The following is a 6,000-nucleotide window of genomic DNA, read 5'->3' as shown; positions in this document are numbered from 1 at the left end:
ATCGTGTGTGTGTGTGTGTGTGTGTTTGTGAAGAGGGGAGTGATGAGGCTGGACAGGTGGGCACGGGCCAGACCATGGGGAGCAACTTTATTTCTAATTTATCCACAGTGGTAAATCTGTTACCAAAATGCCAGGGGTTCAATCTAGGTTCTGCAGCTTGCCACACAGAAAGCCAATCACTGAGACAATGGGTAGTTCCAGGGAAGAAGGCTTTAATTGGGTGTTGCAGCTGAGCAGATGGGAGATCAGCCTCAAACCCATCTCCCTGACCAACTAAAATTAGGGGTTTATATAGCAGGGAAGATATGTGACCATGTGTGGGGAAATAGGAATTAGGGAGGGGTAAGGAAGAGGAGTTGGTCAACAGGAAGCAGGTGGTGGGTTAGGGAATCATGAGGGGTGAGGGGTCTGGCATATCATTGTCCAGATGAGGTGATCTGGTGAATTTCAGCTCTTTGGTACTGTCTGGGAGGCCTGATGGTTGGTTTCCTGAGAAAAGAACTCAGATAAGACAAATGTAACTTTCTCAAGCGTCAAGACTGGATCAATTTCTATACCTATTCAAAGAAACTAGAAATATTAGTTCTGTGAGACAATTGGGCCCATTTCAAAACAATCAACAAGTTTCAAGCAGTTATTTATTTACATTATTAATCCCTCTAAGCCTCAGATTCTTCATTGATAAAATGATGACTTTGTAAAGTTGTTGGGAAGATTAAATGGGATAACGTAACGACTGTAGCTCTTAGTTAGTGCTCATTTATTACCATTATTATGATCCAGTGGCTTTCCAGCTGGACTCCACATAGCCCTAGAAATTCTGAGTCTCTGGGCTGCTATGAAGTGAAGGGAGACGGGGAACAGTGGGGCAGTTCTCTCCTCAATCAGAGCAGCTGAGTGTGTACTTTTTGGCACATTGGACTTGACATTTGCTTAAGATCATGTTTGTTTGTCTGTTCTCAAGACAAAGTCTTGCTCTGTTGCCCAGGCTGGAGTGCAGTTGCATGGGCATAGCTCAATGCAGACTTGAACTCCTGGGCTCAAGTGATCCTCCTGCCTCAGCCTCCCTAATAGCTATGACTGCCAGTGCATGCCATCATGACTGGCTAATTTGATTTCTTTAGAGGTGTGTTTCCAGGGCTGGTCACGAACTCCTGGGCTCAAGCAATCCTCCTTCCTTGGCCTCACAAAGCACTGGGATTACAGGAGTGAGCCACTATGCCTGGCCTTTAAGATCATGTTTGAATAAAAGATTCCTCAGCTACAATGTAGTTAGAAAACCAAATCTCTTGCCTACCCCTGCTTTTTCCTGTAAGAAAACCCTGGCCTAGAGGTGCCACCATGACATTGGAACCAGCCTGGAGAACTCAGGCTCCAAACCAACAGTGCCTCCCTCCTTTATGGCCCAGTGGCCTAGGCCTGGGGTCAGAGTGGGGGCTTCATGGCAAGGAGTCCATTTTCCTTCTTGTCACTCTGTGTGGTTTGTGTGATATTTTTTCTTCCATTTCTGTTTCGTGTCAGTCTCCCTTGTGGGACACTCTAAGGTCCACAGGGGCAGGAATCACATATGTTTTCTTATCCACAGTGTCTCCAGGGCCTGCCACTGTGGCTGGTACACGATAATAACAGGAAACACTTGGAAGATGCTCACTGTGTCCCAGGCTCTGTTCCACATCCTGCACACACATTCACACATTTAATATGGAACCCTAACTCAACATGTGTGCAGAATTAAAGGCTTCACGTCACTTCTGCATCTGGGTTTCTTCATCTCTTTGAACCACAGCGTCGTCATCTGTAAAATGGGGAATAGCAACACCTGCAGTGGTGATGGTGAGGGTGAAATGACATGATGACGTCTGCAAGCCTCCTGGCTTGGGGTCTGGTCACAGCAGGCGTTCAGGAAAGGACAGCCATTGTTATTACTTCATTGCACTGGCTGCCAGATCACTCTGATTCCAGTGCCCAGTCTTGATGGGGTCACTGCCATAATCCCTGGACTGGGACGAATTCCTTCCCTCCATCAGCCAAGTCACTTCCTGCGAGCTTTCTTTCTTCCACTCACTCCTCCTCCTCCTCTTCTTTCTCCCTTGGGCCTAGACCAGCCCCCCTGCCCCTCTGGGCTCCAGCTGCCTTCATTCTAATCAACCATGCAGGCCACTGCCTGTGCTTCCGCCTGCACCCACTTCCATTGCCTCCTTCCCTCCCAGGGCCCCAGGGAAACTCCTACAGCCTCTATCATCAAATGTGATCACTGAGGGGATCCTGAGCACCAGTGTAAATCCACTCCCTGCTCAACTACTCCCAGGCTGCCACTGACACCCCCAGCACCTGGCCCAAAATTTTAAAAATAAGCATTTATCACTTTAACCAAAAAAAAAAAAATGCTTTTAGTTGTGGTAGATGTTGTTAAAGTACAAAATTAACAACACAAGCTATAGAAGTGAGAAAAAGAAAAGATGAACTCTAGGGTGTCTAGGGCAAACTAGAAAAGCTTTCAACAAGAATAATGCTATAATTTTTGGTTCCTGAAAAAATTCATCATAGAAATAGCCAAGAAGATATTCTAAAACCAATGCCATAGTAACTAGAAATTTCCACAATTATTCACAAGAATAAAATTATTTTCTAGGCCCTAGAAAATATACATATCACATTGATTACATAAGGGCCTGCAGTGAACTTTTAAGTATATGTATTGCATATTAAAACACAATTTTATAACACACCAAAGCATAGTCAATACTACAAGGTTGGCTACAATAAACAATACACATCCACGCTGGGCGCGGTGGCTCATGCCTGTAACCCTAGCACTTTGGGAGGCCCAGGTGGGTGGATTGCTAGAGTCCAGGAGTTCAAGATCAGCCTGGGGAGCATGGCAAAACCCCGCCTCTACAAAAAATATGGAAATTAGCCAGGTGTGGCAGGTACTTGTAGTCCCAGCTACCAGGGAGGCCGAGGCAGAAGAATCGCTTGGCTCCAGGAGGTTGAGGCTGCAGTGAGCTGTGGCGGCGCCGCTGCATTCCAGCCTGGGTGAGAGTGAGACCCTGTTTCAAACAACAACAAACAAAACACATGTAATTGACAATTGTTTTGTTCTTCTTCCACTTTAGAAGTGGCGGAATGCTTGATGTAATACCTCCCTTTTCTGTGAGCAAGGGGGGATGTCTGAAGTCACTCCTTGGAACTCAGTGCTGAGCTAATCGAGGACGAGTACGATTTAAATGTCTGGGTGCTGATGCTAACGATGCCCTTCTTTTAACTGAAAATTGTTTTATTAGGTTGGTGCAAAAGTAATTGTGGGTTTTGCCATTATTTTCAATGGCAAATACCGCAATTACTTTTGCACCAGTGTAATAAGTATCCGGAAGGGCTGGCCTAGCATTCTCCTTCCTCCATACCTGTGTGCATGCAGAGCTCAGGGGCCAGGTTAACACGGGTTCTAGGAGGGCTTCTGCAGGCTCTGAAGACAGCCCTCCCACCGTTCCCTCCCTGTGGACCACCAGGCACTGTTACTGACAGCCATCAGAGCTCAGAACCATGCTGCTGCTCCTGCTGCTGCTGCTGCTTGGCTGTTTTCCTCTGGGCCGGTGGAATGTAAGGGAGAGATGGCAATTGAGGTGCAAAAGCTCATCAAACACGATCTGTGGAGGCACAGAATTAAAGTATGTCGAGAGTGGAAAGGATCTTTGCTATGAGCTGCTCCAACCTCTAAGAGCCGCCACCACCACCACCACCACCACTGACAAGACAGAGCACACGCTCTGTGCCTGGAATTATGACAGAGATGGTTTAATTTCATGTAATTGTCAGAACTGTGTGAGGTAAGTAAAATCATCCCCATTTTACAGATGAGAAGGCAGAGGCTCAGTGAGTCTAAGAACTTAACAAGTATATTAGTTTGCTAGACTGCCATAAGGAAGTGCCACAGACTGGGTGGCTTAGAACATCAGAAATGTTCTGGAGGCTGGAAGTCCAAGACTGAGGTGTCAGCAGGGTTGGTTCTTGGGGTCGTGAGACAGAATCTGTCCCATGCCTCTCCCCTAGCTTCTGGCGGTTTGCTGCAATCTTTAGCCCGTCTTAGCATGTAGACGTATCACACCATCCTCCCCTCATCTTCATATGGTGTTCTCCTGGAGTGTATGTCTCCATGTGCACACTTCCCCTTTTTATAAGGACACCAGTCATATTGGATTAGGGGCCATTTGCACCTTTATTCTTTTCTCCTTTTTTTTTTTTTTTTTTTTTTTGAGACAGAGTGTCACTCTGTCACCAGGCTGGAGTACAGTGGCGTGATCTCAGCTCACTGCAACCCCCGCCTCTGGGGTTCAAGCGATTCTCCTGCCTGAGCCTCTGTAGTAGCTGGGACTACAGGCACACACCACCACGCCCAGCTAATTTTTGTATTTTTAGTAGAGACGGGGTTTCACCATGTTGGCCCAGGATGGTCTTGATCTCTTGACCTCGTGATCCTCCTGCCTCGGCCTCCCAAAGTGCTGGGACTACAGGCATGAGCCACCACACCTGGCCTACTTTTTTAAATTCAGAAAGCACTGTTGCTACTTGTCTAAATTAGGTTTTGTCTTGGTTCCTTCCAGGAGCTGGTCAGCTCTGACCTGGAGTGGGTCTACCCTGACCGTGTGACACCGGGATCAAGACCCTCTCCTGGGGTCTTGAGGATGCCACATGTGGGTGAGGCAGCCATTGAGCAAGGCAGACCCTGCTGAGGGTCTTGTGGTGGGCACGGCCGTGTGCCACTCAGATCCCCCTTCAAGGCGGGCCTGGATGCCGCAGCTGTGGGGAGTGCCTCACCTGCAAGTGCCTCACCCCACCCCAGACCAGGCCAACCTTCACAGACTGATTGAGGCTGGTACATAAAGGCCTGGGGTTTCAGCCTATGTGGGACAATTCTGAGGGGCTGTTTTAGCCCTAGAGGTCACCGCGGAGTTGGCCGAGGTTGTCCTTGGGCCTAAATCCCAGCTTGACTTCTCAGTCCACCCCTGCCTCCTTCTCCTCCCTTCCTCAGGCGTTGCTCTAAGGAGCGCTTGCTCCTAAGCCTCCTGCACATGGAACTCCACCATGGAATCTGCTTCCCAGGAACTCACCCTGGGACTAGCCCCTCTGAGACTCAAGTCAACATTTGGTCCTAGGGCTGCAAAGAGGAGGTGCTAAGAGGCCAAAGGCTACTTCCACCTGGAGAACGGGCCCCGCCTGCCAGCTCCCCCAAGGCCTGGCCAGGATGCTCTGCTCGGAGGCCTGTCCTGACTTCCTCTGCTCATCGCCACCTGAAATTACCTAACCAACATCTTTCTTCCTCCCACCCTTCCACAAATACTTATTGAGCATCTGCTAGGTGCCAGTTACTGTTCTGCACAATGGCAATACAGCCATGAAAGAAATAAAACAGAAACATTCCTGTTCTCATGAAGCTTCCATTCTAGCAGGGGAGCAGACAAATATCAAATCAATAATCAAAATAATGTCACTTGGTGATAGTACTGTGGGGAGGAAAAAGCAGGGAGTGGAGAGGGTTAGGGAGCAGGATGGAGGAGACACAGTGAACAGGAAAGGGCTCACTGAAAAGGTGACTTTCGAGAAAAACCTGAAGGAGGTGAGGGACTGGGTCACAAAGCTATTTTGGGAAAAAGCCCTCAAACAGCAGGACCAGCAAATGCAAAGACCCTGAGGCCAGAGCTTGCTGTGTGTGTTCAAGGAAGAGCAAGGCTGCTCCAGTTGCAGTCGAGGGAGTAAGCAGTAAGAAGTGACCTCAGGGACCGTGGGAGGGATCATGGGACTGCAGGTTGCGCAGGCCTCCTAGGCCACTGTAGGGACTTTGGCTTGGACTCAGAATGCGATGAGTCACCAGAGGGCTCTGAGCACAGGAGAAATGAACATTTTAAAGAATCACTATAGGCTGGGAGTGGAGGCTCATGCCTGTAATCCCAGCACTTTGGGAGGCGGAGGTGGGAGGATCACTTAAGTCCAGGAGTTCAAGAC

The sequence above is a fragment of the Pan troglodytes genome, chromosome 7 (genome assembly GCF_028858775.2).
Source record: "Pan troglodytes isolate AG18354 chromosome 7, NHGRI_mPanTro3-v2.0_pri, whole genome shotgun sequence".
In the NCBI taxonomy this organism is placed as follows: domain Eukaryota; kingdom Metazoa; phylum Chordata; class Mammalia; order Primates; family Hominidae; genus Pan; species Pan troglodytes.
The sequence above is the reverse complement of the archived record's forward strand: the minus strand, read 5'-3'. Positions refer to the sequence as shown.